General features: G+C 42.7%; 1 long non-coding RNA gene across 1 annotated transcript; it reads right to left on the reverse strand.

Annotated features, from left to right (window-relative positions):
* Positions 1 to 4,660: 4,660 nt before the first annotated feature.
* LOC115896937 lies at positions 4,661 to 11,251 on the reverse strand. Its single transcript, XR_004056869.1, has 3 exons — positions 11,119 to 11,251; positions 7,450 to 7,569; positions 4,661 to 5,281 (listed from the first exon to the last, which is right to left on the reverse strand). It is a non-coding gene; the product is annotated as an uncharacterized LOC115896937 (long non-coding RNA).
* Positions 11,252 to 11,853: the final 602 nt, after the last annotated feature.

Consider the following 11,853-nt stretch of genomic DNA (forward strand, 5'->3'; position numbering starts at 1 on the left):
CCCCTGACTAATGTGATTACAATAATACTAAATCACTTGTTTATATAGAAGACTTGGTTTTGTTGTCTTTACCCTTTGATGTTTGTATTATAAATGTGTTTCTGGAAATGGAACAGTTTTTGTCTTCTTCATGAGGGCTAAAACTTTTTTCTCACCAGTATTTTTGGAGATTTTTAAGATTTTCAAGATTTTCTTTTGACATATAATCTTATAAAGCTGAGAATTAAATTTCGTTATTTTTTTCTATTTTATTTTTCAGGCTCAGGTGTTGGCTTTTGCAGATCCCTAAACACATTGAGAGACTCCAAGGCATGGAGTGGGGTGCCTAAACTTTCAGTGATTATTGGGAGTTGAGAGACTCAATTAGGAAAGGAAAGATCTAAAGGAGGCAATTTGGAAGATCAAAATTTTCTCAAAAGAACCATTAAAGTTCTAAATAATTCTTGGTAAAGTCATGCAAACAGGAAGAAAGAAGTAGACAGAATTAGTTCCATATTGGTGTGAACACACAGTCAGCAGGGTTTGAGAAGGGAGAATTTAGTCAACTGAGAAGTTTCCATGAAAGGAGCAAGAACTAGATCACAGAGACACCATGAAACAAAAAGCCGGAATAACTTCCAACCCAAGAGGAGAACAGAGAGGCCTCAAAACGAAAGCTAGGATAAGAACTTCTAGCCCAAAGTCACCTTTCAGCAAAGAAGCCTGAGATTCCAACCCAGCTTCAGGAGTACTCACTCAAAATGTTACTCAAACTGTAGGCTTTTAAATGACTTAGCCCTGTAGCAAAAGGCATTTCCTAAGGTGGTTCAGAAGAGGAGCCACCGTATCCAAAAGAGAGCAAGAGAAAGAGACCCCTGTTGCCAGAGCCAGTGGGCAAAGGCAACAGAGGAAGAGACAAGGGTCCTTATGGATGAGACCCTTGCAGATTTAGACTTATACAACTCCTGGAGAACTGGCAGGATGACAGCCATAAGGGGTACAACATTTTCTACTCATTGGATTACAAGTTCTCAGACCTCCAAAATGATTAAACAAGGAAGATTTCTAGGCTCTTGTGGGGAGTATGGAAGGTCTTTTTGAACTTTTTAATGCTGTCAAATGAAGACTGATGTCTTCATAAATTCGGAAAGGAGAGATTTCATTATGTTTTTGTTTTTTTGAGTCGGAGTTTCACTCTTGTTGCCAAGGCTGGAGTGCAGTGGAGTGGTCTTGGCTCACTGCAGGCTGCACCTCCCAGGTTCAAGCGATTATCCCGCCTCATCCTCCCTAGTAGCTGGGACTACAGGCATGCACCACCATGCCCAGCTAATTTTTGTATTTTTAGTAGAGACGGGGTTTCACCATGAAAGCCAGGATGGTCTCGATCTCTTGTCTCTCAGGTGATCCACCCACCTCGGCTTCCCAAAGTGCTTTGATTACAGACACGAGCCACTGCACCCAGTGAGAGATTTATTTCCTATAAAGGGTTGCAGCCTACAGGTAGTCCTGCAGGCTAGGAAGATAACCTCCAGCCAGAAGTCAGAAGAAACGACACTTCAAGGGAGAGGTAAAGGAAATAGTAATTTATACTGAGTGGCGTGGCCAAATACACCTAATTTAATAAGCTCTAGGAGGAATCATGCATATTTTCTAAAGGAGAAATGCATGCTGCGCAATTGAGTTTCTTGCTCCTTCATGGGTCCAATGTACAAAAAATGGCAGTGTTAGCATGATCCCAGGGTGGAGTTTTCAGCCCTCTGACATTAAAAGGTGAAGCAGAGGATGTGAAAATTCGCTCTGTGCATCCTGTGTACGCTGTCCAGAACCTCTCCATCATGGGTGGTCTCTTATCAGGCAAGAGAGGAGAGGCAGCTTCAGGCAGTTGGTTGAAATCAGTGGTGGAGTCTTTTGAAAGACTTGTTTCTGGCCGGGCGCGGTGGCTCAAGCCTGTAATCCCAGCACTTTGGGAGGCCGAGACGGGCGGATCACTAGGTCAGGAGATCGAGACCATCCTGGCTAACACGTGAAAACCCCGTCTCTCTAAAAAATACAAAAACATAGCCGGGCGAGGTGGCGGGCGTTGTAGTCCCAGCTACTCGGAGGCTGGCAGGAGAATGGCGTAACCCGGGAGGCGGAGCTTGCAGTGAGCTGAGATCCGGCCACTGCACTCCAGCCTGGTCGACAGAGCGAGACTCCGTCTCAAAAAAAAAAAAAAAAAAAAAAAAAAAAGGCTTGTTTCTGTTAAATCCTTAGGGAAGAAAGCCTAAGGAAGCAAAGGAGGGGGTATAACGAGGTGTATCTGATCCCTGTCATCCCATCCTGCCCAACTTATAATAGGGGAGGAAAAATAATTTTCTCTCTACCTTTACGGAATTCTAAGATGGGACCCTCTGTAAACCCGAGAATTCAGTTTTGAAAGTCACTCTGGGATCCCCTCAGCCAAGAGTGGGTCTGTTCAGTCATTTGGGAGCTTAGGATTTCATTTTCATTTATCAGTGCTAATGGGAACGAGTAGGCTGTCTTCCTGGCAGGTGAATTTGAAAGAAACTCCTTGGATGGGGTTAATGGCACCTGTATTTTCTGGGAGCTCTGCTTTAATTAGATAAAGTAAGTTCTGGTAAGATTTCTTTCTTTATCTTTGGTATCTCAAATGTTTTCATTTAAATAATCTTTATAACAACTTTTTTTTTTTTTTTTTTTTTTTTTTTTTTTTTTTTTTGAGACAGAGTCTTTCTCTGCTGCTCAGGCTGGAGTGCAGTGGCACGATCTTGGCTCACTGCAAGCTCCGCCTCCCAGGTTTATGCCATTCTCCTGCCTCAGCCTCCCGAGTAGCTGGGACTCAGGGTTCCCCAGAAAGGCACAATCCATAGGATATATGTAGACAGACAGATAAGAAAGGTTCACATAATTATGGAGGCTGAGAAAGTCCATGATAGGCTGTCTCCAAGTTGGGGAACCAGGAAAGCTGGTAGCATTGCTCAGTCCATGTCCAAAGGACTCAGAATCAGTTAAGTCAATGATGTAACTCTCATTCTGAGGCCAAAGGCCTGAGACCCTGAGGTTCTGATGTCAAAGGCAAGAGAAGGATGTTTCAGTGTCACAAGGAGATAATTCACCTTTCCTCTTCCTTTTTGTTCTATCTGGGCTCTCAAGCAATTGGATGGTGCCTGTATTAGTTCATTTTTGTACTGCTATGAAGAAGTACCTGAGTCTGAGCAATTTATAAAGAACAAAGAGGGGTTTCTTGTTGTTGTTGTTGTTGTTGTTTTTGGAGACAGAGTCTCACTCTGTCGCCCAGGCTGGAGTCCAGTGGCACGATCTCCGCTCACTGTAAGCTCCGCTGCCTCCCGGGTTAATGCCATTCTCCTGCCTCAGCCTCCCTAGAATCTGACACTACAGATGCCCGCCACCACACCTGGCTAATTTTTTTGTATTTTCAGTAGAGACGGGGTTTCACCATGTTCGCCAGGATGGTCTTGATCTCCTGACCTCGTGATCCACCTGCCTCGGCCTCCCAAAGTGCTGGGATTACAGGCATGAGCCACCGCATCCAGCCAAGAACAAAGAGGTTTAATGGGCTGACAGTTCCACATGGCTGGAGGCGCCTCAGAAGGGGAAGCAAAGATGTCTTTCTTCACATGGCAGCAGCAAGAAGTGCTAAACCATAAAACCATCAGATCGTGAGAACTCACTCACTATCATGAGAACAACATGGCAGTAACCACCACCATGATTCAATCGTCCCCCGCCAGGTCCCTCCCACAACATGTAGGGATTATAGCAACTACAATTCAAGATGAGATCTGGATGGGGACACAGTCAAACCATATCAGTGCCCATTCACATTGGGTCAGGGTGGATCTTTCTTATCTCAGTGTCTTCCAGAAACACCCTCACACTTATGCCCAGAAACTGTGCTTTACCAGCTATGTTAGTATCTCTTAATCCAATCAAGTAGACGTCTAAAATTAACCATCAGAATATTTATGCCTGATTCGTGGCTAAAATTTCAGGATGAAAGCTATGAGATCTCTATTTGTGTTTGTATGTCTATTAATGTATGTTCTGTGTATGTGAATTTTCTGAACTCTGGATAGCATTGCAAAATTCATTTATAAAATCCTCTAAAAGTGTTCTATTCTAACTTGGCTTGGAAAAAAAAATCATTTATAAATAAATATTCCCCAAACTCCTAGAAATATAGGAACCGATTCAAATGTTTTTCAGGTTAACATGATTTGGATTCAACTTAGTTAAATAAGATAAATTTAATATTTTTTGTGTAATAAAACAATTATGTCTTCAGAGTTATCACTATTAAATATAAAACAAGCAAGTGTCTTTCTTTTCTTTTTTTTTTTTTTTTTTTTTTTTAAGATGTAGTCTCTCTCTGTCACCCAGGCTGGGGTGCAGTGCTGCAATCTTGGCTCACTGCAAGCTCTGCCTCCTGGGTTCACGCCATTCTCCTGCCTCAGCCTCCCAAGTAACTGGGACTACAGGGGCCTGCCACCATGCTCAGCTAATTTTTTTTGTATTTTTAGTAGAGACAGGGTTCCACAGTGTTAGCCAGGATGGTCTTGATCTCCTGACCTCATGATCCGCCCACCTCAGCCTCCCAAAGTGCTGGGATTACAGGTGTGAGCCACAGTGCCTGGCCAACAAACAAGTTTCTATTCTGCTTGAGTGCTTACAAGAAGCTAATATTATACTTACTAGATAATTAGAATCAAATCTATAAGCTTTAAGATTTTAAGTCATCATTCTTATGAAAAACATTATTTCCTTTTTTTTATGGTGAAAAGATACACATCTATTTAGAATCAGCCAGCTGGACTCAGTTTAGATGATCCCAAGTTTGTTGGCAACATCTAAAGCATTGTAATCAGGAGCCACTCGAACATATATCTTCTTCTCTCCATCAGGCCGAATCAGGATGTTGACTGTGACCACATCCACGTCCCAGAGCTTCTTCACAGTCTGTTTGATCTGGTGCTTGTTGGCTTTAACATCGACAGTGAACACAAGCGTGTTGTTGTCTTCTATCTTCTTCATGGCTGACTCAGTGGTCACTGGAAACTTGTTGATAGCATGGTGGTCAAGCTTGTTTCTCCAGGGGGCGCTCTTCCCAGGATACCTGGGCTGTCTCCGGAGTCGCAGTGTCTTGGGACGCTGGAAGGTGGGTGAGGTGCAGATCTTCTTTTTTGGGGGGCCTGTGGACACATTTCAACACTGCCTTCTTGGCCTTTGCTTTGGCTTTGGCTTTAGGAGGGGCAGCAGCTTCCTTCTTTGCTTTTGGTGCCATCTTGTGAAAAGCGAAAAACATTATTTCAATAATAAGTTTTTTACAGTAAATCTGCCTAATAGTAGTTTCCAAAATACTTTTGGTAATTTTTAACCTTAAAGTTAAGCTAACTAAAACATTTCCATTAAATATCTAGATCATTTATGAATAAGATACAATACTAAAACATTAATTACCGGACATAAGTAATTCAAGTTTATATACTTTTGGCTTCTTATTTTTACAGAGAAGCCAGATACTTTGGCCTGTTAATAAACATGTTTTTGGCTACCACCCTGTACTATGTACTATGAGAAACTACCACACTGTACTGTGTACTATGAGAAACATATGTACTATGAGAAAACACATCCCAATGTTGGGAGATGGTATACTCATACATTTTCTAATCTACTACAGAATGCTAACATATGACAGTTTAAACCGGTCTATGTCCTAGTTTTCACTGGAAAATAAAAGTATTAAAATTATAATCAATATATGTAAATAAAACTACTAGAAACAGGCCAGGCGCAGTGGCTCACGCCTACAATCCCAGCACTTTAGGAGACCAAGATGGGTGGATCATGAGGTCAGGAGATCGAGACCATCCTGGCTAACACGGTGAAACCATGTCTCCACTAAAAATACAAAAAATTAGCTGGGCACGGTGGCAGGCACCTATAGTCCCAGCTACTCAGGAGACTTAGGCAGGAGAATGGTGTGAACCCAGGAGGTGGAGCTTTCAGTGAGCCGAGATCACACCACCGCACTCCAGCCTGGCAGACAGAGCGAGACTCTGTCTCAAAAAAAAGAAAAAAAAAAACACTACTAGAAATAATAGAATAACTAGAAACAACTCTATGCAAAGTATATAAGAAAAGTAGGGCATGTTTTGCAAGAAAAATAGGATGTAATAATTTATAAGGAAAACCATACAACATATACAAATAAAAAGAGATACCTAACCTTCCCAGTGTTATATTTGTATGGGTAAAATGTTATGTTTTCAGAAATTATATAAAATTCCTGGAAATTTGTCAACGTCCTCCTTATTCATGCTATGTGCTGGTATAGAGTTATGAGTCATAATTCCAGTTATTATTTTAAATCCTGTATGCCACAGGAAAAAAAATCAGATATCTTTGTCAGTTGTGGTATAATGAAATCTCATCAGATCTTTCATCACAGCCATTTCATACCTTTTGTCATTTAGATATTATTTCCCACTGATGCTTTCCTGATAGCTCCTGCAATCAGCTATAGGTCAGAATGCTTGTCGACAACACAGGACTCCCTCTGAGAGTCATCCATCTGCTCACCAAGAGAAATGCGTATCTGAGTGCCTCATTGGGAGAGAGTAACCGGCAACTCAAAAGAATGAAACCATTTGTCTCTTATGTACCTATGACCTGAAAGCTCCCTGTCTGGCCTTCTCTTCAAGTTGTCTCACCTTTCTGGAGTGAACCAAGGTACATCTTTCACATATTGTTTGATGTCTCATGTCTCCCTAAAGTGTGTAAAACCAAGCTGGGCCCCGACCACCTTGGGCCCGCATTGTCGGTACCTCCTGCAGAGGCATCACGGGCGCATCCTCAAACATGGCAAAATAAACTTTCTAAAAAATCTGAGACCAGTCTCAGATTTTCAGGGTTCACACATGTAATGTAGGATGTCAATGTTTATAAAACAGACATTATTCTATCTACTATTAAAAATATGCTGCCAATTAACCTTTGACTTTCTCAACAAAATAAAAAATGTCGATGAGGTACAAATAATATATTTAAACTTAAATAATGTTGCAAGTTTTAATATGCCTACTTTTCAATTTTTCAATACTATTTTTACTAATTTAACACTGTAAGAAAAATGAGTAATGAAAATATGAATAAAAGCGTTTACAGGGAGTGCACATGTTTCCTCCAGCCTCTGCCCATCTCCAGCTTTCATCCCAACTGTCCTGACAGTGGCTCTAAGCATTTCTCCTTTCTCTATACCAAGATCTCCCCACAGAAGCAAACCCAAATCTTATCATGTGTTATGACACGCTGTGATGATGAGCAACCAAAGCCTCAAGGAAGGGATGCTTTTGTAAAACAAGACTTGCAGAATATAATGTGTGAAGTAAAGCCCATGGCAGAGCTCCCTTTAGCACCCGGGGAGCAGACAGGAAGCTTTGGCCTCACCTTCCTCACTGGCCCGCAGCCACGTCTCCCCAGGTCAGTCTTGAGGACAACGAAACTCTGGTCTTCACTGAGGACACACTACCAGGTGCTCCAAAGCCATTGCCTCTTCTTGAATGGGTCCTGAGGAGAACAAAGCTCTGGTTCTAATCCTAACCCCAATCCTGTCTCTAGACTTTGACCCTGACCCTAAACCCTGATCCCTACCCTGGTCCCCAATTCTGACCCTGACTTTGACCCTGACTCTGATCTTGACCCTGACCATGACCCCACCTCTAACCATACTTCCGGACCTGACTCAGACCCAGACCCTAATCCTAACCCTAATCCTACTATTTTCTTCACAATCTATCTCTAATCTTATCCCCTACTGCTAAATAGCTGTACCCAAAAGCACTTTTTAAATTATTTAACTTCTTTTCCTTGAATTCTCTAAGGATATCTTAAAGGAGATGTCATTATGTATTTTGCAGTCCCTCTGAGTGGTATGGCTTCAGATAGTAAGTTCTAATACTTTGCAAGACATAAAAAGTTTGGAGAGCAACAGGACGGGGTTGTTAGGGATGCATGTTGGCATTCACGATAGTCATTGGTGCTGTTCTCCAAATATTGTCAGTTCAGTTTTTATGAATGCATTCTGACTATTCCAACCCACCTGCTTAAATTTTTGCATGACCACATAGCTTTTTTTTTTTTTTGCCAATGGAGGTGAGAAGAAATAACATGTGACTTTTTCAGGAGAAATCTCTAAGAACAGAGTTCTATTCGGCATGCTTTTTGGTCTTTTCTATAGCAATAATTTCAGCAATATTAACAGCTTCAAAAACTTACTTAGCTATTAGGTTTTTTAAAATGTCTTTTGTCTTCCAGTTTGTAAGCTACACTGATCAGGACTACAGAGTTGAATTATTAGAAGTGATAAAGGAAAGATAATGCTTATCTTTTGAAAACATGAATTACCTGTTTAATGGGCACAAACAAGTTTTGTTCTATTCATCAGGTAATAAACAAAACTTTATACGAAAAGTGACGGTCAGGGAATGCAGAGAACACACAACTGACTTCATGGCAGGAAGATGCTTAGTGCTAATTCAATGTTACTACTTATTAGCTGCAAAATATAATTGTATTTGAAATTTTTATCACGGACACTAACCATCATTATGGACACAGGATGGCCATTGACCAATGAGAAAAGATGGTGGTCATAACAACCAGCAGTGCCCATGGCACATCTGCCAGTGTGCAGTGACTATCAGCTCCAACTGATCTGGATGTCTTAACGGCTTCATCTGTGAGTGACAGGATTGCCTTGTGTCAATGGCTGTCAAACCTGGGTGCTTGATTGAATCTCTTAAAGAACTTTCAAAAATATGTTCATCGCTAATTCACAATTATACTCTTTAGGAATTATGAATCTGGGTGCTCCTGTATTGGGTGCATATATATTTAGGATAGTTAGTTCTTCTTGTTGAATTGATCCTTTTACCATTATGTAATGGCCTTGTCTCTTTTGATCTTTGTTGGTTTAAAGTTTGTTTTATCAGAGACTAGGATTGCAAACCCTGCCTTTTTTTGTTTTCTTTTTGCTTGGTAGATCTTCCTCCATCCCTTTATTTTGAGCCTATGTGTGTCTCTGCACATAAGATGGGTATCCTGAATACAGCACACTGATGGGTCTTGATGCCTTATCCAGTTTGCCAGTCTGTGTCTTTTAATTGGAGCATTTAGCCCATTTACATTTAAGGTTAATATTGTTATGTGTGAATTTGATGCTGTCATTATGATGATAGCTGGTTATTTTGCTCATTAGTAGATGCAGTTTCTTCCTAGCATCGATGGTCTTTACATTTTGGCATGTTTTTGCAGTGGCTGGTACCAGTTGTTTCTTTCCATGTTTAGTGCTTCCTTCAGGATCTCTTGTAGGGCAGGCCTAGTGGTGACAAAATCTCTCAGCATTTGCTTGTCTGTAAAGGATTTTATTTCTCCTTCACTTATGAAACTTAGTTTGGCTGGATATGAAATTCTGGGTTGAAAATTCTTTTCTTTAAGAATGATGAATATTGGCCCCCACTCTCTTCTGGCTTGTAGAGTTTCTGCTGAGAGATCCGCTGTTAGTCTGATGGGCTTCCCTTTGTGGGTAACCCGACCTTTCTCTCTGGCTGCCCTTAACATTTTTTACTTCATTTCAACTTTGGTGAATCTGACAATTATGTTTCTTGGAGTTGCTCTTCTTGAGGAGTATCTTTGTGGCGTTCTCTGTATTTCCTGAATTTGAATGTTGGCCTGGTTTGCTAGGTTGGGGAGGTTCTCCTGGATAATATCCTGCAGAGTGCTTTCCAACTTGGTTCCATTCTCCCCATCACTTTCAGGTACAACAATCAGACGCAAATTTGGTCTTTTCACATAGTCCCATATTTCTTGGAGGTTTTGTTCATTCCTTTTTACTTTTTTCTCTAAACTTCTCTTCTCGCTTCATTTCATTCATTTGATCTTCAATCACTGATACCCTTTCTTCCAGTTGATCGAATCGGTTACTGAAGTTTGTGCATTTGTCACGTAGTTCTCATGCCATGGTTTTCAGCTCTATCAGGTCACTTAAGGACTTCTCTACATTGGTTATTCTAGTTAGCCATTCATTTAATCTTTTTTCAAGGTTTTTAGCTTCTTTGTGATGGGTTTAAATTTCCTCCTTTAGCTCGGAGAAGTTTGATCATCTGAAGCCTTCTTCTCTCAACTCATCAAAGTCATTCTCCATCAAGCTTTGTTCCATTGCTGGTGAGGAGCTTCATTCCTTTGGAGGGGGAGAGGTGCTCTGATTTTTAGAATTTTCAGCTTTTCTGCTCTGTTTTTTCCCCATCTTGGTGGTTTTATCTACCTTTGGTCTTTGATGATGGTGACGTACAGATGGGGTTTTGGTGTGGATGTCCTTTCTGTGTGTTGGTTTTCCTTCTAACAGTCAGGATCCTCAGCTGCACGTCTGTTGGAGTTTGCTGGAGGTCCACTCCAGACCCTGTTTGCCTGGGTATCAGCCGCGGAGGCTGCAGAATGGTGAATATTGCTGAATAGCAAATGTTGCTGCCTGATCGTTCCTCTAGAAGCTTCATCTCAGAGGGACACCTGGCTGTGTGAGGAGTCAGTCGGCCCCTACTGGGGGGTGCCTCCCCGTTAGGCTGCTTGGGGGTCAGGGACCCACTGGAGGAAGCAATCTGCCCATTCTCAGGTCTCAAACTGTGCTGGGAGAACCACTACTCTCTTCAAAGCTGTCAGACAGGGACATTTAAATCTGCAGAGGTTTCTGCAGACGTTTGTTTGGCTATGCCGTGTCCCCAGAGGTGGAGTCTACAGAGGCAGACAGGCCTCCTTGAGTTGCGGTGGGCTCCACCCAGTTCGAGCTGCCCAGTCGCTTTGTTTACCTACTCAAGCCTCAGCAATGGTGGGCAACCCTCCCCCAGCCTCACTGCTGTCTTGCAGTTAGATCTCAGACTGCTGTGCTAGCAATGAGCGAAGCTCCGTGGGCATGGAACCCTCCAAGATAGGTGCAGGATATAATCTCCTAGTGTGCAGTTTGCTAAGATCCTTGGAAAAGCACAGTATTAGGGTGGGAGTGACCCGAATTTCCAGGTATTATGTGTCAGGGTTTCCTTTGGCTAGGAAAGGGAATTCCCTTACCCCTTGCACTTCCTGGGTGAGGCAACACCTCACCCTGCTTCGACTCTCACTCAGTGGGCTGCACCCACTGTCCAATGCGCCCCAGTGAGATGAACCTGGTACCACAGTTGGAAATACAGAAATCACCCCTCTTCTGTGTTGCTCGCTGGGAGTTGTAGCCTAGAGCTGTTCCTATTCAGCCATCTTGGAACCACACAGCTTTAGCTTCTTTCCAGGTAATGCTGTATCTGCATTTAAGACCAGAGCCATTAACATGGGTTAAATTGTGAAACTGTCTAGCATTAGATATGGCATTAGCAACTAGGCGATCAGCCATTTGATTTCCTGCAGTCAAAGGTTCTAGAACCCGAACCCAAACCCTAACCCGAACCCGAACCTGAACCCAAACCCTAACCCGAACCCTAACCCTTACCCTCACCCTCACTCTTGTCCTCGCCCTCATCCTTGCCATCGCCCTAGCCCTCACCCTAGACCTTGCCCTCGCCCTGACCCTGACCCTCGCCCTGACCCTAACCCTAACCCTGAACCTGACCCTCACCCTAGCCGTTACCCTGACCCTGACCTGAGCCCCAGCCATTACCCTGACCCTGACCCGAGCCCCAGCCATAACCCTGACCCTGACCTGAGCCCCAACCATAACCCTGACCCTGACCTGAGCCGCAGCCGTAACTCTGACCCAGAACCAAGCGCTAGCCGTAACCCTAAACCGTAACCCTGACCCTAACCCCAGCCGTA

The sequence above is a fragment of the Rhinopithecus roxellana genome, chromosome 4, assembly GCF_007565055.1.
Source record: "Rhinopithecus roxellana isolate Shanxi Qingling chromosome 4, ASM756505v1, whole genome shotgun sequence".
NCBI classification, from domain to species: domain Eukaryota; kingdom Metazoa; phylum Chordata; class Mammalia; order Primates; family Cercopithecidae; genus Rhinopithecus; species Rhinopithecus roxellana.